We start from the raw sequence: 20,501 nt of genomic DNA on the forward strand, positions 1-20,501 counted from the left end.
GAGGCCGACAGTGATCACTTACTTTTTGTAAGGGGCTTGTTGAGATTAAATAGAACAAGTTACAAAGCATTAAAACATGTTAAAAACACAACAGCCTTATTAAACGCAGAGTAGTTTGGGCCCAGAAGTAGGATTGATCACGTCATCACTTAAAGACCGGATAGACACATGGTGGAGTTACTTTGTTGTGTTTGTGTGTGTTTTTAAGTAGTTTTAAACTTTGTGATCCACAACAGGTAACAGTAAAAGATGAACATTTTTAAGCATAATGCTGTTACCAAACTACATTAATGGCCCAAAAACAGACCATAGAAAAAACCGTGGCTATGTGAAAAAAAATGATGACAACTAGTCCTAATTCAGGCTAATTGTTTTTTTGTTTTTTTGTTTTGTTTTTTTCCGACATCCCTCCACACACACAGGCTGTGCTGGCTCACAGAAAGAGTGGGTCATCAACATTATCAGGCAGCTGGTGTTCATAGCAAGCCTCACCAGACAGCTTCAGTCCATATCGGATGTACAGGATGGAGTTAAGGCTCTGCAAGGACATCTGATTTGTAAGTTTGCTTTTTACCACACTCATCTGGGCCAAGAGTAGAGGAAACTGCCTTATCTTCTGCAGCTGGAATTCAAAACAAGTATTTGAACTCGGACACGGCCTGCAGATTAGACTGGGTTTGTTTGGTTTTTCTTTTTCGTGCTTTTCCCACTTTTCTAGCTTGTTGTGCCCTTTTTCTTTCAGGATCTGCAGTTTCCTCCCTGTCCAGTAGAGGCCTCTCTCAGAGAAAGAACAGCTTGGGGATGCAGATGATGACGATTGGAGATCAGACACACCGCCCCCACCTCTCCTTATCCATGCTTAGGTCAGAAGTGGAATGCTCTTTTGCTGTTTGTTAGTTACGGATGGAGTAACACTAACTAAGGAAATACACACAACACAGTGATTGTGAATAAGTCACTCCAAGTGTGAAAAGGTGATAGTCAGAGTGAGACTACACATGAATTATTCAGGAAATGCACACTCAGTGAGAGAATAACTATAATTCAGTGTCACTAGGGGATATAACTTGAAGATGATGTGTCTTCATTTCTGATTCATTTTGAACAGTGATGAATGTGGAAGTAAATGAGCGCGAGCTGATCAAAACGGGCGAGCTGTTTTTACATATTTCTGCAGCCTGGATGCCGTGGGCTTTGTCCAGGAGTAAAAGATGACATCGCCCATTTCGGATCTTATATATAGTTATACCTTGGTGTTTTGTAGCATCACCTGACAAACTTTTACTTTCCTGATGTTTAGACTTTCTGATCCCTCCACAGACTCTGCTTTGTCTTTCTACAAAGAGTTGACGACATTAAATACAGATGTTTTAACAGTGCTTGAATGTTTTATTTTGTTTACTCTAGCCTCCAACTCAAACTTTGGTTGCTCCTATGCCCACGTCACTTCCTCCACCAATCAGAATGAGGGTCCGGGTTCAGGAAGACGTCTTCCTGATCCCAGTTCCACAAAGGTCGGTGAAAAGTTTTAAGTTTGAGCAGTACATAAAAATAAATCCCAATCTGATTGGTATAGTGTTTTTTTGTTGTTGTTGTTGTTTTGTTTTTAATTTCTGTTTAATCGCCGGTCATTGCTCTGCATCCCAGTGAGGCCAACTCCTGCTCTGTGTCGTGGCTGTGTGAGCAGGCAGCTCAGCGTTACTACCAGAAATGTGGCCTCCTGCCTCGTCTCTCTCTGCAGAAAGAAGGCGCTCTGCTCTCCCCGCAGGACCAGCTACTGGCCGTCCTGCACACAAATGAAGAGGTGAGGTGACACTGAGGAGAGCCAGAAGTGACCATACTTGGACCACAGACAATTTAAAAGATGCTGAAGACTACCATGATTGGTTGATGAAGTCTGATCACGAGTGTTTAAGACAAATGTTGTCACCGTTGCTATCTTGGATTTAAAAAAAAAAAAACAACCCACAGTGACAAGAGGACGGCTATGACTGTGAAACAGCTTGCATGTCAGCCAGTGAGCATACTCCTTTTCTTAGGCAAAGTATGGCCCAAATTCATAAAATAGACTTTCTCATAGACACAGAGGTCTTTTCATTAAATCACTGATAGAAGGAATGGAGGTTCTAGGTCCTTCCACAATGACTTCATCTTTCTTACCCAGATGAGGCGTGCAGGTTTTAGACTGTATGATTCTGGTAAGAAGGTGAAGGGCTGATTATGTTAACAAGCTGCCTGAGAAACTACAATCTGAGAAACTGTAAAGATTAGAACCATTTCTATTACCAGACTGGATGCTGACTTGCTTTTGGAGCCAGCTTCCAGAAGACACTGAAGGAATCACAGTTTTTGGGATTGAATCCTTGGCTTCACTTTCCCGCACCAGTGCAGGATAACTGATGGGTTTGTGTTGCGGGTTCTGGCTGACGTTTGCTCGTGGGGATCTCCCTCCTCTCCCTGAGCGATACAAGAAGGCCTGTCAAAGTCTAGCAGTGGGTGAGCAACACAGAGGAAATGCATTATAAAACGGACACATGTGCATTCTTGTATTCTGTTATGAAGTACCATCTCTTTCTACCTGTAGATGAGAACAAGCGTGTCTCCCGGCTATGTGAGGTTCGGGACCGGGGTTCCTCCGTGTCAGGACTCCAAGTGTCTCGGTTTGGCCGCCTCTTCCCTCAGCCCGCTCCTCCGTGCCCTAAAACTTCAGGCCAGCCTCACGGAGCTGCGAATTTCTGGAAACCGTATGTCTGACGACCTTCTCCCTGAGCTGATTGCCACAACGCTCACCATGCCTCGTCTGCAGCTGCTGGACATTTCTGCCAACTGCATTACAGGGGACGGCCTGGAGAAGGCTGTAAATGCTTTAAAGGGACAGAGTGCACCTGCATTCCCGGTAAGGGCCTCAGCTAGCCAATAGTGGCAGCTCCAGGTTTACCATCTAACCTGTATTTAAGTACCTCTGGTCTTAATAACTACCTTAGATCTTAATAACAAGCTAACCTGATTCATATCAATGATATCTGTCAGAGAGAATTGGCTCTCGTGATCATTTGCTTTTTCTGCTCGTTTCCACTCAAAGTGCCTGGAGGAGCTGGACCTCAGTATGAACCCACTGGGGGACGGCGTGTCTGAGTCTCTGTCCTGTCTGCTGTCCTGCTGCCCTGTGCTAGCCAAGCGGTCTCTGCAGGTCTCACTGCTCATTTCCTTCAGCAGCATCGACTGCTGCTAGCCAGCGCGCTCACAGGTGACTCTCTAACAAGCAGCTGACTGAAGCCTTAAGCTTCACTGAACTCCCACCCATAAGCAAAACTGCAACTAACTTTACATCTTCTGAACGTTCAGGCACAGGCCATTTGAAAGCAGTGTGCCTGTCCCTCAATCCCCTGGGCTCCACCGACTTTGAGCTGGTGTTAAAGACTCTGCCCTTCCACTGCCTCACACACGTGGACCTGTCAGCTGTCTGCAGAGGGCCTGCTGATTACCCGGCACTGGAACACCTCGCCAAAGTCCTGTCACAGGTGTGCACGCAAAAATCATGCAATGTCATTTATTGTCGAAAGATATAATTGTGCAATCAGGTTAAGACTTTTGTGTTTTTGCAGGACGAGTGCTCTCTGACCCACCTCAGCCTGGCTGCAAATGGGCTGACAGACAGCAGTGTAGCTACCTTGGCGAGGTGTGTGTGTGAGGGCGTCATTTCTACGGCTCAGTTATTACTCATGTTAGTGGGGCTTTGCCTTTGTTTAAATTGTCACTCTTTACTGGCCTGTTGGACTTTTTCTTATTATTTCACAGGTGCCTCTCGTCATGTCCCACACTGGTGAGTCTGAATCTGTCAGGAAATCCGTCTGTTACATCAGTGGGACTTCACAACATCCTGGCGTCTGTCAGAGAGGCCCGTCGACCACTGACACTTCTAAACCTCGAAGGTATGTCTGAACTTGGAGATACTCCATGGAGTTCCTTTTTTTTTTCTAAAGCTATTCTTAGATTCACCGTTTCACACTAATTCACAATTTGGATTTCTTTGATGTTTTTATCACCTGTGCAAAGTTGTACTTGGCAACAGTTTCTTTCTTGCTATCAGTGCGTTTCCTTTTGACGCATTTCTAAGTTTGAACATTTAGTATGTATGCACAGAGGTGTTACATGATGATTACACACACAGACATTACAATATAGAAGTGTGGTTTAAAGATTTAAAAAAAAAAAGATTAGCTGTGAATTAATTTTCCATTTTATGGAGCAGAAAACATTGCGGAACGCTAGCTAACAGGCTACATTTGGATGTCAAATATTTATAGGGGGGAAAATGGAAATTATGGATATGAAATAAAATGATTCTTTGTTGCTTAACCTGCAGGTTGTCAGGTCTCTGGCCCCTGGGAGAGTCAAGACCTGGACAGTTTGTCAGAGCTGGTCCAGGATATCCGTCTTTGCTCTCAGACCCTCAACAAGCTGGACCGACAGACCTTGAAGCAGAGCTGGGACAGGACTCAGTCACACGGACACTTTCTCGACCGAAACTCCAAGTGCCTCCTCTCTGCCACCTCTACTTGAGGGTGGCAGGTGTGTTCATAATAAATAATTAATAATGAATTATTAATTTCCTAATAATTCATAATAAAAGTGGTCATTTTTATAAACATTTTGTTTAATGAGGCTACACCAAAAAGAAACAAGATAAAAACAAAATAAAGTGACATGGCGTCCACCGACAGTCTGTGGATAGCTTGTGTTTTATGCATTTTTGTCTGCCTTATTTATACATGTAAAGCTCTGTATCTGTATAAAGAGTTTGTGTTAGTGTGTGAGAGGTTTTGTGTCACAATGGTCCTGTTTTGTAGGATTTGATTTAAAAAAACAAACATAATTAAAGTAACCAACGATGCTATACGTTGACATCGTTCTTTCACTGTAAGACAAAGCAGGCTATGGTGAATAATCACAGCGATTTTCAGCTCTGAAGAAATCTATCTAGGAGCTATGACAGTGTAAAGACACCCTGCAATTTTAAATGTGTGGCGACATTTGAATGAGGCGCGTACCAGTAGAGGGAGCCAACGCACCACGAATGGTACACAGCCACAGATGCGCTTTGTGCAATGTATTTGTGACATGCAGGAGTGTCCGCAAAGAAATGTGGATAAGTTGTAAATCAAAAGCTAAAGAGCTCATTCTTGCACTGTTTTGATCAGAACACACGTGGGAATGTTCAAGTGTTGAGAATTTGTAATTATAAAGTGAATTAGGGAACGATATTAGATACTGCCACTGGCTAGATTTCAACCTGGGTCTCTCGCTCCCAAAGCGCGTTCTCTACGCCGCGGCCTGCCCTATAATATATTTCAAGCGTTTACCACAACTGAGAGGTGAAAACTGCCGTTTCTTCGTCTTACAAAATGTTCTGTAACTCCAAAAGTACACGGACTGTCGACATCATTCTTTCACTGTAACAATCAGCAGGCTTTAATAAAAAAGGAAAAAAAATCAAGGCGGTTTTCAGGTCTCTAAAGAAAAATACATCTAGGAGATATGAGGAGTTGAAAACGCCTCTGTTACAGAATTTCAGCTGTCATTTTCACTCAAGTCTCCATAGACTTTGAATGTGGACATTTTTTAACTGTGTTGCTTCGAGGCCATTTGCGAGAAAACGGCAACTCCTACAATAATGACAGTGCCATTTTGTTAAAGGCAAGAAAAATACCTACATTTTGATGTATAATTTGTGTTAATGAAGGCAAAATTGAGCGTTTGTTCGGACATGAAGAAGAGATTGCGAAAGCGACAATGCATGGTGTGTTTGGCGTCCATAGCAACCATAACAACCAATATTGATTGATGGAAGAGATTTTGAGACAGGGGTAAAAAAAAAAAAAAAGGCAGAGAGAGCCCATTCTGTAGGCTCGCCTGTAGGCTTCTAGCAAGCGTAGCAAGTGAATTTCAGAGCCAGGGATTTTTTTTTTTTTTTTTTTTTTGTGTCCCCAGCATATGGTCCGCATGGGATTCGAACCACTGCCCTCTGTCCTCAATCTCTGCCATAGGGCCTGTCACGTTCCCATGAGCCACTCGGCGGCCCGGAATGACAGGGCAAAAGTGCTATATTTAAAGTGCACACCTGCGCAGCCGCACCCCAATTTTCGGCTCTTTTTCATTAGCTGGACACCAGGCCTTATCTAGTCAGCCGTTCCAACCACATCCCTGCCAATGTGTGCCTACGTCAAGCCGCATACAAGTGTAACGCTCACAATTTTCTGCTATCACTCTAAGGCAACTTAAGTGTTAGTGACGTCACACCTATGCGCCACTGCCCTCTGTGGAGAATGGGAGAAATGTGCTTGCACCTCAACCTATGGACTCAGACGGACATTCAATCATCATCTTCTTCACTCAAGGTAACCTTATGGCTTGTAGGAACACTGCACGTGTATGATAAGACTGTAGCCGTTCAACCGGCCCTCGTAAGGTTGCTGAAGACAGTGAACACCGTGGAATTCTCAGTATCACTGTGGCCCTGGGTTTTTCCACTGTCCTGCTAAGTGCTTATGTAATTGTAACCAACATAGGAGAGAGACGTAACATCGTGGAAGAGACATAAAGTGAGTAAAAACGATCTAAATGCATTTAGAATATATTTAGAACTACAAATTACACTTTTCTTAGCAATTATTGTTTTTTATGTCAAGCTTCAAGCTAGCTTCTTTATTGGGGCTTGGGACCAGCAAAAGTGACCCGAAATTTGGTCTTTAAGTCTGGTCATTAGCGTGTCTGGACCCAAACTACACTGCAGGTCCCAAAGTCAAATGATCACTGAGAGTTAAAAATCTGTCTGAAGTTAGAAGTTAGCAGAGAGTTAGCTCACTAGTTTCCGTCTAAATATAATATACCAGGTTCTGACTGAGGGATTTCTAAAACAAATTAAAAGGCACAGCTCTGCTATCACTTCTGACATACATGAAGACAGGAAAGTAAGCAGCAGTGATGTTTGTAGGGTTACTGAAGTTTGGCTTGCTGGTATATAGTGATGTGCTATGTGACTAGCGAAACAGCTATGTTAGCATAACATTAACACAGTGATGAAGGGGAACTTTTTTCCACTGGATAAGAATTAAGGTGAGGGTTCCCGATGGTTAGGGACAAATGCAGTGGCATGGCAGGATGCTGTAAACGGACCAAACTTCAGTCAAGAGAACAACTGAGATAATCCATCCACATACAGGTTAGTCATTAATGTGCTGCTGCATTGCCTGGGCTGTAGTTACATGGTAAGGTTTTAAAAACTGAGCTTTAAAATGAATAGTTGTAATAAAAACTGAGAGAGGCCGACAGTGATCACTTACTTTTTGTAAGGGGCTTGTTGAGATTAAATAGAACAAGTTACAAAGCATTAAAACATGTTAAAAACACAACAGCCTTATTAAACGCAGAGTAGTTTGGGCCCAGAAGTAGGATTGATCACGTCATCACTTAAAGACCGGATAGACACATGGTGGAGTTACTTTGTTGTGTTTGTGTGTGTTTTTAAGTAGTTTTAAACTTTGTGATCCACAACAGGTAACAGTAAAAGATGAACATTTTTAAGCATAATGCTGTTACCAAACTACATTAATGGCCCAAAAACAGACCATAGAAAAAACCGTGGCTATGTGAAAAAAAATGATGACAACTAGTCCTAATTCAGGCTAATTGTTTTTTTGTTTTGTTTTTTTCCGACATCCCTCCACACACACAGGCTGTGCTGGCTCACAGAAAGAGTGGGTCATCAACATTATCAGGCAACTGGTGTTCATAGCAAGCCTCACCAGACAGCTTCAGTCCATATCGGATGTACAGGATGGAGTTAAGGCTCTGCAAGGACATCTGATTTGTAAGTTTGCTTTTTACCACACTCATCTGGGCCAAGAGTAGAGGAAACTGCCTTATCTTCTGCAGCTGGAATTCAAAACAAGTATTTGAACTCGGACACGGCCTGCAGATTAGACTGGGTTTGTTTGGTTTTTCTTTTTCGTGCTTTTCCCACTTTTCTAGCTTGTTGTGCCCTTTTTCTTTCAGGATCTGCAGTTTCCTCCCTGTCCAGTAGAGGCCTCTCTCAGAGAAAGAACAGCTTGGGGATGCAGATGATGACGATTGGAGATCAGACACACCGCCCCTACCTCTCCTTATCCATGCTTAGGTCAGAAGTGGAATGCTCTTTTGCTGTTTGTTAGTTACGGATGGAGTAACACTAACTAAGGAAATACACACAACACAGTGATTGTGAATAAGTCACTCCAAGTGTGAAAAGGTGATAGTCAGAGTGAGACTACACATGAATTATTCAGGAAATGCACACTCAGTGAGAGAATAACTATAATTCAGTGTCACTAGGGGATATAACTTGAAGATGATGTGTCTTCATTTCTGATTCATTTTGAACAGTGATGAATGTGGAAGTAAATGAGCGCGAGCTGATCAAAACGGGCGAGCTGTTTTTACATATTTCTGCAGCCTGGATGCCGTGGGCTTTGTCCACGAGTAAAAGATGACATCGCCCATTTCGGATCTTATATATAGTTATACCTTGGTGTTTTGTAGCATCACCTGACAAACTTTTACTTTCCTGATGTTTAGACTTTCTGATCCCTCCACAGACTCTGCTTTGTCTTTCTACAAAGAGTTGACGACATTAAATACAGATGTTTTAACAGTGCTTGAATGTTTTATTTTGTTTACTCTAGCCTCCAACTCAAACTTTGGTTGCTCCTATGCCCACGTCACTTCCTCCACCAATCAGAATGAGGGTCCGGGTTCAGGAAGACGTCTTCCTGATCCCAGTTCCACAAAGGTCGGTGAAAAGTTTTAAGTTTGAGCAGTACATAAAAATAAATCCCAATCTGATTGGTATAGTGTTTTTTTGTTGTTGTTGTTGTTTTGTTTTTAATTTCTGTTTAATCGCCGGTCATTGCTCTGCATCCCAGTGAGGCCAACTCCTGCTCTGTGTCGTGGCTGTGTGAGCAGGCAGCTCAGCGTTACTACCAGAAATGTGGCCTCCTGCCTCGTCTCTCTCTGCAGAAAGAAGGCGCTCTGCTCTCCCCGCAGGACCAGCTACTGGCTGTCCTGCACACAAATGAAGAGGTGAGGTGACACTGAGGAGAGCCAGAAGTGACCATACTTGGACCACAGACAATTTAAAAGATGCTGAAGACTACCATGATTGGTTGATGAAGTCTGATCACGAGTGTTTAAGACAAATGTTGTCACCGTTGCTATCTTGGATTTAAAAATAAAAAAAACAACCCACAGTGACAAGAGGACGGCTATGACTGTGAAACAGCTTGCATGTCAGCCAGTGAGCATACTCCTTTTCTTAGGCAAAGTATGGCCCAAATTCATAAAATAGACTTTCTCATAGACACAGAGGTCTTTTCATTAAATCACTGATAGAAGGAATGGAGGTTCTAGGTCCTTCCACAATGACTTCATCTTTCTTACCCAGATGAGGCGTGCAGGTTTTAGACTGTATGATTCTGGTAAGAAGGTGAAGGGCTGGTTATGTTAACAAGCTGCCTGAGAAACTACAATCTGAGAAACTGTAAAGATTAGAACCATTTCTATTACCAGACTGGATGCTGACAGCACTTCCTCCCATTCTGCGAAAATGAAGCCAAAATATCCCGCTTGTGGGCGCTGCCATGTTCCACTTTTGGAGCCAGAGTCTGCTCAGTAGTAACTCGTGGTGTAGCGTCTCTGGACATGACTGCGAACACGCCCCCTTATTGATTGATTGATTGATTGATTGGTAATTTATTTCAACATGTGAACAATATACAAGTACATTTAGAAAAGAAATGAGAGAAAAAAAATATACTATACAAATTACATACAAAAAACCATTCTGATTAATTTACATGTTGAAAGGGAGTGGGAAGAAGTATACACTTATTTAATCCCACCCCTGTCCCATAAATTATCAGTGAATATTTAGTCAGCTTCCTTACTGATATAATTTGTAATAAAAATAGTGAACAGATTTCTGATATACTATATACTATAATATCACATCATGAATTTTTTGTTTGTTTGTTTTTAAATAGAGACATTCACTTAATTTAAATATTTTCCTTTTCTTTATAGATCGAGAAGATCATATTTTTATAACTCTTTTTGAACAGTTTTATGTTTGGACATTGCTTTAATTCCATATTCAGTTTGTTCCATAGTTTCACTCCTTGAACAGAAACACAAAAGCCTTTTCTTGTAGTACGTACCTTCATTGTTTTGAAGTTACAAAAACCTCTTAAATTATAACTTCCTTCTTTCAAAAAAAACATACTCTGAATATTACCTGGCAGTTCTTTATTTTTTGCTTTGAATAGAATTTGTGCTGTTTGGAATTTCACTATATCGTCAATTTTCAATATTTCAGACTGCAAAAATAGTGAGTTTGTATGTTCCCTATAACCTGCATTGTGGATGATTCGAATTGCTTTCTTTTGAAGAGTAAAAAGTGAATGTAATGTGGTTTTATAGTTATTGCCCCAGACCTCTGCACAATAGCTTAAGTATGGTGAAACCAGTGAACAGTAGAGAATATGAAGTGATGTTCTGTCGAATACCTGTTTTGCCTTGTTTAGTACTGCAATGCTTCGTGATACTTTGGAATGAATATATCTTACGTGAGCTCTCCAGTTAAGTTTTTCATCTATTATTACCCCCAGAAATTTATTTTCACTGACTCTTTCAATATCAACACCATTTATTTGAATCTTTGCATTTGTATTTAAACTACTATTTCCAAATAACATAAGTTTAGATTTATTCAAATTTAATGATAATTTGTTTTTATCAAGCCAGAACTTCACTTTACTTATTTCATTAGTCATATCCTCCAATAAATTCTGCAGATCATCACCAGAGCAAAAAATGTTTGTATCGTCAGCAAAGAGAACCATTTTTAATACTTTGGACACTTTACAGATGTCGTTAATGTACAAGTTGAAGAATTTTGGACCCAAAACTGACCCTTGGGGTACACCACAAGCAATGTCCATACATAAGGAGCAACCACCATTTATTTTCACAAACTGCTTTCTGTCACTTAAATAACTCCGGACCCAATCTAAAACTACCCCTCTGACACCATAACGTTCCAGTTTTCTTATTAATATATCATGATCTATAGTGTCAAATGCCTTTGTCAAGTCTATGAATAACCCAGCCACATATTGCTTTTTGTCTATGGAATTTGTGATGTATTCTATTGAATCTAATAGTGCCGATGATGTTGATCTGCTTGATCTGAATCCGTACTGACTCTCAGTGAGTAGTTTATGTTTATCTATAAATTTTTCCAGTCTGTTTTTAAACAGTTTTTCAAGAACTTTTGAGAATTGAGGTAGTAAAGAGACAGGCCTGTAGTTTGTGAAATGGTGTTTGTTTCCAGATTTGTATAGAGGTATAACTTTTGCTATTTTCATTCTGTCTGGAAATCGACCAGTTTGAAATGATAAATTACAGATGTATGTAAATGGTTTTATAATAGCCTCAATGACTCTTTTAACCACTATCATATCAATATCATTACAATCCAAAGATTTGTGATTTTTACATTTTTTGACAATTTCAAGAACTTCATTTTCATCAACAGCTGTGAGAAACATAGAATATGGATTTCTGTCAATCAGTGTAACGGGTTTTTCCTGTGCTTTCCCAGGATGAGTGATTGTTCTTGCTAAATTTGGTCCAGCAGTTACAAAGAATTCATTGAGACTATTTGCCACAACATCCATATTGTATTCTTCATGGTCATTACAAATGAAATACTTGGGATAGTTCTTTTGTCCAGTCCCACATTTTATAACACTGTTCAGGATTTCCCATAATCTTTTATTATTATTTCTATTTATATCTAATTGCTTCTTATAGTATTCCTTTTTACTAAATCTAAGTATATTAGTTAACCTATTTTTATATCTTTTGTATCTGATTTCAGCATCTTTAGTTCTCGTTCTTAAGAACTCTCTGTATAGAGCATTTTTCTTTATACATGCATTTTGCAGACCTTTTGTTATCCATGGACAGTCCATATATTTCTGTTTCCTACTATATTGCTTTATTGGACAGTTGGTATTGTACAGTAATGTAAATATTCTAAGGAATTTATTATAAGCACTATTAACGTCCTGTTCCTGATATACTTCACCCCAGTTTTCCTTCAATAAATCTTTTTTAAATGCATTCATTCTTTCTTCTGTTCTTACTCGTCTGTACTCTTTTTTACTGTCCATTTTATTGATCTTGTAATTCCTATCATAGATTGTAAAAATTGGAAGATGGTCACTTATGTCGTTAATCAGGAGTCCACTTACAGTCTTATTTTCAATGTCATTTGCAAAAATGTTGTCTATGAGAGTTGCACAATGTGATGTAATCCTGGGAGGTCTAGTAATTTTAGGGAATAGATTCATACAGTGCATTGTGTTTATAAATTCCTCAGTGGTTTTATGTTTATTTGGGTTTAGCAAATCAATATTGAAGTCTCCACAAATGAAAACTTTTTTGCGAGCTATTTCAATAAATGTTTCTTCTATCCAGTCTTTAAATGTCTCAATACTACTACCTGGAGCTCTGTATATACAGCTAATGATTACATTTTTACTTTTTTCTTTACAAATTTCAACTGTAATACATTCTAGTACATTATCAATCACCATCGTCATCTTTTCCACCACATTAAATTTCAAGGATTTGTCCACATACAAGGCCACTCCTCCTCCTCCTTTGTTTCGCCTAGTTATAAATGTGAATTCATAACCCTCCAGTTCAAAGTCTGTTCCTTTTTCCATATTGATCCAAGTTTCTGATAAGGCAATGACACTAAATGGATGTGAAAACTGGTTAAGATATTCTTTGATATGACTAAAATTAGCATAGACTTCTACAGTTAAAGTGGATAATTGATAATTTATTCTCAGTTTTAATCCTCTGATTGTAGTCTTTATTTGTATAGTAGCAGCAATTGTTATTGTTAGATGAGAAAAAGTTGTTGTCTGGATCTATTTCATATTCCAAGTCGTGTGTATTGTGATCCATATAGTTAAATGTTTTCAGTTCCAATTGATCATATTCTGCAACTGTCTGACTGATGCAGCTGATTCTTCCAGATGTATCTGAGTTCTTCCTTCCAGTGTGTGTCATAAGTGAGTGTGTGGTTGTCTGTTACCTTGTTTGCCGTCCAGATCGTGTTGCTCACTGATATTTTTCGAGATCCGCCATATTTTTAATGGTCAGAACTTTGGCTTCCTCTGGTGATCCGTTTAGTTTAATGAATATTTTGCAGTTCGTCGTCCAAGTGCCTTGGATTTTTCCCAGCTTCTTAAGGTGTCGCGCTTTTTTGGCTATTTCAGCGTTGTGTTTGGTTAGATGTTCATTGATAAAGACATTAGATCCTTTTAATTTTCTTCCTTGTTTCAGCAGCGTAATCTTGTGCTTTCGATTTACAAACCTTAATATAATAGCCGGTATGTTGCCGTTCCTCCTGGGAAGAGGGTGGCATGCTTCGACAGAGTTACAGTCCAGGGCAATCCCTTTGGACCGCAGGAAAGCAGCCACCTGTTGTTCCGTGGAGCTAATGTCAAGCTCTCCAGGTTCCTCGTTGCTGTCAGCGGTCACCGCCTGAGCGTATGACCGGGGTTTAATATGGAGCCCAGTGATGATGACGTCGTTTATCCTGGAGTATTGTTCCAGGTCAGCGACCTTACTTTCCAGGTATGCAATCTTTTTATCTTTTTCGGCATTTTGGATGCTTTTTACATAGCCCGGCTGCTCCGTCTCTAATTCTGCAGGGTATGATGACTGTTATTTAAAGCTGCTAATTAAAGAGTTTATTTAGATTAAAACTTATCATACAAAACATGCACTCAAAAAAGGTGCATCTAAACAAACCTGTTTGAATCAACAGGCCTCTGTACCCTATGTTGCAAACAGTTTTGTTAAACTATATAAAAAACATGAATTTATCTTGCTGGAGAGCACATAATACACACGACAGATTACACATCCAAGCTTTAATCATCATGTCATGCCTGTGGGAGTTACCTGGAAAAAATGCAAAGACTGACTTAACATTAGAGGAAGGCATGTTGTCCAACATCGGTCTAAGGTGTGAGTGAACCAGTTTTTTGGTTGTCACTATGCAGTTTAATAATTCCTACACAAACTAATGGGAACATATCTGATAAAAAATATCATACTGTAAACAATCCTTAGTTTTTAATTTTTGTTATAGGAGGGAACATATGTGGTATTTTAGCATCAGACACTTTCACGGCTGCGCAGCAGTCGTGTGGTGAATTGAGAAAAGGATCCAAAATGCAGGCACTGGCTGGGGTGCGAGTGAATGTTTATTTACAGAGGTGATAAGGTGACAAAAACAGGAGGAGCAGAGCGGGGAGCAAACAAACCTAAACTGGGGAAACCTAAAGAACTCAACTTAAACCAAACACTAGTGATGTGACGTTCTGTATCGAGGCTTCGAAGCTTGTGTCGAGTAATTGAGGGGGCGTTTCCGCGATGCGCGTATCAGGCTTGCTTCATTTATGGGAAGAGCTGAAAATGATGACGTCCGAAGCCTCGCTGCCCGGCTGTACCACGTGACTGGTTCATGAAGTGGTTCGAACTTTGTCGCGAGATATGACAGCGATATAAACCCCTCAGACTTCATTCAAAATGTAGGTGTTTGATGGAGAGTTGGGGTTAGTGAGAGTTTGGAGACAGTTTGGAGGTTTATGAGAGTGAGGAGAGAAAGTCAGGAGAGAATGGAGCCAGCTAAGAACAGGAGGATGTCCTCCCCTGTGTGGGAACATTTTGATTTTATTCCTCCCAACAAGGTATGTAAATTTCTACAGAAGATGTATTTTCATAATAATGATGGTGCAATACAATTTATGTTAAGCGGCTTTACTTTTGTACAAGGTGAAGTGTTTGCTATGTGCCAGGGAGCTGGGATATAACAACAACACCTCATCCATGCTTAGGCACTACAGAGCTTTGCATGAGAATAAGGGGAACACCAATTGTGGAGCAAGACCAGGTGAGCCATCAAATGCAATGATAATATAGGATGCAGTAATGTTACTAAATGATATAACAATATTATACAACTGTAATACGTTCCGTGTGTGATATTTATATTTGTGCTTTGTCTTTATTGTCTTTCCTCAGGAGAACAATCTCCAATAGATGAAGACCTGGTTAGCATGGTGATTGAGGAGGAGGGAGGGAGACACAGCTGGGAGAAATTAGGCTAACGAGACAGGGGAGTGGTAAAACTGAACACACTGACATGAAACATGAACTTTCAGAATAAAACAGGACAGAGAACCAGACAGGGCACTGAACTTGACAGGCGGACTCATAAGTAGACACAATAACACCGAGGACAGACAGAGGGAACACAGAAGTGGGAGCAGGCAGGTAAAGAACAGAAACCTAACAAATGGCAAAATCACAGCAGAATACATACTCGGAATGAACAAAAGCATAAGGCAACACAGACTCAGGACCATGACAGACACTTAGTTTTCTGTTTTCTGATGAAGTGGTTCATTTGTGCAGATGATGCCTTAATTTAACGAAAACACAAATCAGACACCAGCTCACAACCTTAAACATGATTATTGTGCTAGCAATTGGGTGTGATCCAGTGATGGATTCATGATTAGCTAACAATGAGGAATGGCAGGGATATTTTTCTTTAGCAAAAGAAACAATAAAACAATGAAAAGACCTCAGGAGACATAAAACTGTTTTACTGGCAAAATATCAAAACTAAAGCCAATAACTTTGCTGATTTTCTCTATCTGTGCAATATTGATTAAGGTTACTGCTCTTTAAGGTAAATATCAAAACTATTACACTGTTTAATCCACACCAATGCATCATATTCTGTAAAATCATATTTTTGTATATGTTGTCCTGTGAGGACATCTGATCTCTGAAAAAACAACTGTTAACAAAGCTGGAAAAACAAACCCACATCTTGATCCTTAAAAAAACATATTAATATGTATCTTAATAACAAAAACAATCACAGCTCAAATAAAAGGCTTCAGCCTACTAATATTAGTTCATAAAATACATTCTCTGCGCCAAAAGTGATGAGTTAAGGTGCCCATGGAGGCAAGGGTGCCACCAGGCATTTGGCCCCGGGGCAGACCCAAGACAGGCTGGAGAGATTATATCTCTCGGCTGGCCTGGGAACGCCTTGGTGTTCATATTTATATTAATATTCTTATTCTTCTATGACAAAAAGTACAAGTGTTCATTTAAGGAAATAAACAGAGCAGTAAGAGATATTTTTCAATTTTTTTTATTTTATTTTTGATTTGCCACCAATTACATGTTTTTATTTGTAATTTTTGTAGTGCTCCATGCTATGTGAACCCCTCACCTGATGTTTTATGTTTATTAGTTTAGTTTAGATTCTAAACTATCAACCCCAACAATCGAATGATCTCCTTTAATAGCAAGCGCTGGGCAACGGTGGAAAGGAAAAACTCCCTTATAAAAAGGGAGAAACCTTTGACAGAACCAGGCTAAGAAAGGGGCAGCCATCTGTCATGACTGGTTGGGGGGTGAGAGGCAGAGGAAAAGAAAAAAGAGAGCACACGTTAGCTATATGTTGCTCACATTGCCTAAAATGAACAACGTATGGTTTTCTGGACTGTGAAAGAAATGTCTCAAGTCAGTTTTCAGTGACGTGACTGAAGACTTTTCTGGATGGCCGTGCGGATGCTTGTCAGAAACAGTTCATTTCCTTTCTTGGAGAAACGAACTCCGTTGTGTAAAAAAATGGAGTTGTCAAAAAACCTGATGTGCGGATGCTCAATAATCACTCCATCGAAGCGGTCGACAGCCTTTCTAATGCTGGCATTCACAGTCTTCCTGTCCTTATTGATTTCGCCTGGATTTCCATATATCCACACTTGACGCTCATTGATGGATGAATATGCAATTGTCATTGAGGGGAACTCTGTGTGCAATTGCATCAATTCCTTCTCAATGACAGAAGAAAGTTCATAAGCAGAAAAGAGTCCCAAATCATTGCCCCCAGCATGGATTACCAGTATGTCAGGTGGGCTCTGTGTGGATAGCTCCTTATAAAAACAAGGAAGGACTCCCCCCCAGCGCATTCCTCGTTTGCCAAACCACTGGACTTTGGTATTAAGTCCGAAATTTTCTCCGAAAATCTCTTTTGCTTCACCCTTGGCTCGTCTAATGTAACTGGACCCAATGATCCACACGTTTGTTTCTCTCTGGTCTTCTGGGCTCTCTTTCTTTTTCGGTGTGTTTTCACAGGTGTTGGTATCGCTCAAGGCCGTATCGTTTGTTTTCTGACCTGGGAGTCGGATAGTCCTGGACCAGGGACTTTTTTGGATGCTCTGTGTCACTACTGATTGTTCTGGCCTCTTGTTGTCTTTCAGTGTGTTTTCAGATGTTTTGGTATCACCCAAGGTCATATCGTTCATTGTTTTAACTAGGTGTTGGATATTCTTTGGCGGAAAACTTTTTCGGATGCTCTGTGTCACTGCTGCTTGTTCTGGCCTCTTGTTGTCTTTCAGTGTGTTTTCAGAGGTTTTGGTATCACTCAAGGTCATATTGTCCATTTTCTCAACTAGTTGTTGGATAGTCCTTGACGAAGAACTTTTCTGGATGCTCTGTGTCACTGCTGCTTGTTCTGGCCTCTTGTTGTCTTTCAGTGTGTTTTCAGAGGTTTTGGTATCACTCAAGGTCATATTGTCCATTTTCTCAACTACGTGTTGGATAGTCCTTGACGAAGAACTTTTCTGGATGCTCTGTGTCACTGCTGCTTGTTCTGGCCTCTTGTTGTATTTTGGAGTGTTTTCAGAGGTTATGGTATCACTCGAGGTCGTAACGTCCATTTTCTCAACTAGTTGTTGGAAAGTCCTTGGCGCATAACTTTTCTGGATGCTCTGTGTCACTGCTGCTTGTTCTGGCCTCTTGTTGTATTTTGGAGTGTTTTCAGAGGTTATGGTATCACTCGAGGTCGTAACGTCCATTTTCTCAACTAGTTGTTGGAAAGTCCTTGGCGCATAACTTTTCTGGATGCTCTGTGTCACTGCTGCTTGTTCTGGCCTCTTGTTGTATTTTGGAGTGTTTTCAGAGGTTATGGTATCACTCGAGGTCGTAACGTTAATTTTCTCAACTACGTGTCGGATATTCCTTGACAAAGAACTTTTCTGGATGCTCTGTGTCACTGCTGCTTGTTCTGGCCTCTTGTTGTATTTTGGAGTGTTTTCAGAGGTTATGGTATCACTCGAGGTCGTAACGTCCATTTTCTCAACTACGTGTTGGATAGTCCTTGACGAAGAACTTTTCTGGATGCTCTGTGTCACTGCTGCTTGTTCTGGCCTCTTGTTGTATTTTGGAGTGTTTTCAGAGGTTATGGTATCACTCGAGGTCGTAACGTCCATTTTCTCAACTAGTTGTTGGAAAGTCCTTGGCGCATAACTTTTCTGGATGCTCTGTGTCACTGCTGCTTGTTCTGGACTCTTGTTGTCTTTTGGAGTGTTTTCAGAGGTTATGGTATCACTCGAGGTCGTAACGTCCATTTTCTCAACTAGTTGTTGGAAAGTCCTTGGCGCATAACTTTTCTGGATGCTCTGTGTCACTGCTGCTTGTTCTGGACTCTTGTTGTCTTTTGGTGTGTTTTGAGAGGTTTTGGTATCACTCAAGTTCATATTGTTCTTTTTCTGAACTTGGAGTTGGATAGTCCTTGAAGAAGAACCTTTTTGGATGCTCGGAGTCACTGCTGTTTCTTTTTTCTCAGTGTCTATTCTCATCCTCTTTCTCTCTGGAGAGTAGCTCTCAGAGTTGTTTTTGCTGCCTTTTGAAATCTGACTGTATCGTCTTTTCAACACAGTTTTTTCTTCACAGATTCGTCTCTTTTTCCTTGGTGGAGAGCAGCTGTCGGGACTTCTGCAATTCTGTGCAGCATAATGCGGGCCTCGCTTCCTCTTGAGTGGAAGCTGGAAATGTGTTTCTTCAGAATTTGGCTCTGGATTTTGGTGGTCCATTGTAGTAAAGCCAGCGTAAGCTTGTTGACTTTTGCCGTGTTTACTCTGAGACATGTTAGAGTGTTGATGAAGTGACTGTGTTAAAGGTTCAACTGTTTTAAAATGTTTCTCAGGTTTACCTTTGAATGCTGCAATCTTGAGTGTTGCAAATAAACTGACTGAAAGTTTGGGATTCTTACCCCTACTTATAGATTCACTACTATGACATCATAATGATGTCATAACAAAATGTAACAGTAACATTCTTTTTTCTTCTTCTTTCTTTTAAATTTGGTGTTATTGTCTATAGGGCTTTGGAACGTGATGTCACGGGAGGGGGCGTGGCCTCCGGGCACCATTCTAGCAGGCCAAACAAAGGTACGGTGGCCCTGAGAGGCCAAACGGACTGCAACTTCAGAAAACACTTGCAAAAAGGAAAATGCTGCAAAAAGAAAAACACTTGCAAAAAGAAAAATGCTGCAAAAAGAAAAACGCTGCAAAAGCACACACAACACAACGGAAATAGGAAAAAAATACAACAGAAATGTTTCTGGGGAGACAATAACCGGACGGACCAGTTGCACGAACCAAAACATGCTAACAAGTGCACTGGGACTGGGAGACACTTCAAAGAAGTGGAGTGGCCAAAGAGTAAACTTTCAAAAGTAAGTTCTGAATAATATGTCACTTATTTATGTGCTAATGTTTAATAATGAGGAACATTAGAACATTACTGTTGGCCACATGCCGGCAAAGTTATGTGACATTAGCGATGTTTGTACTTTCAGCATTTACTTTGTTTTAAAGCCTTTACTTTATACGCCAGATAGTCGACCTTAATCTTACAGAGAATCTGATGATTTTGTGGATAATTAAAGTCAGTCATATATCCACAAACACAACAGGCTGAAAGTCAGTGATGCTGCTCGGTTTGCAGTCCTGAATATTACGGAACAAGCAGGATTCACTGCACTGTTAATGTTTTGCAAGTGTTTTCTGAAGTTGCAGTCCGTTTGGCCTCTCAGGGCCACCGTAGCTTCCCGATGGTTAGGGACAAATGCAGTGGCATGGCAGGATGCTGTAAACGGACCAAACTTCAGTCAAGAGAACAACTGAGATAATCCATCCACATACAGGTTAGTCATTAATGTGCTGCTGCATTGCCTGGGCTGTAGTTACATGGTAAGGTTTTAAAAACTGAGCTTTAAAATGAATAGTTGTAATAAAAACTGAGAGAGGCCGACAGTGATCACTTACTTTTTGTAAGGGGCTTGTTGAGATTAAATAGAACAAGTTACAAAGCATTAAAACATGTTAAAAACACAACAGCCTTATTAAACGCAGAGTAGTTTGGGCCCAGAAGTAGGATTGATCACGTCATCACTTAAAGACCGGATAGACACATGGTGGAGTTACTTTGTTGTGTTTGTGTGTGTTTTTAAG

General features: G+C 40.5%; 2 long non-coding RNA genes across 4 annotated transcripts; both read left to right on the plus strand.

Moving 5' to 3' along the window:
• Window positions 1-3,818: 3,818 nt before the first annotated feature.
• Window positions 3,819-4,897, plus strand: LOC309696350. Its single transcript, XR_014273434.1, has 2 exons — window positions 3,819-3,932; window positions 4,367-4,897. It is a non-coding gene; the product is annotated as an uncharacterized lncRNA (long non-coding RNA).
• A 9,920-nt stretch (window positions 4,898-14,817) lies between these two features.
• On the plus strand, window positions 14,818-20,042 carry LOC309697608. 3 transcript variants are annotated; one of them, XR_014273861.1, is made up of 4 exons: window positions 14,818-14,870; window positions 14,956-15,073; window positions 18,940-19,094; window positions 19,369-20,042. It is a non-coding gene; the product is annotated as an uncharacterized lncRNA (long non-coding RNA). The 3 variants fall into 3 exon arrangements; XR_014273862.1 differs by lacking the exon at window positions 18,940-19,094; XR_014273863.1 differs by lacking the exons at window positions 14,818-14,870; window positions 14,956-15,073 and adding an exon at window positions 15,264-15,456.
• The last annotated feature ends 459 nt before the right edge of the window (window positions 20,043-20,501 follow it).

Source organism: Aulonocara stuartgranti (genome assembly GCF_965226115.1).
Source record: "Aulonocara stuartgranti genome assembly, chromosome: 20".
NCBI lineage: Eukaryota > Metazoa > Chordata > Actinopteri > Cichliformes > Cichlidae > Aulonocara > Aulonocara stuartgranti.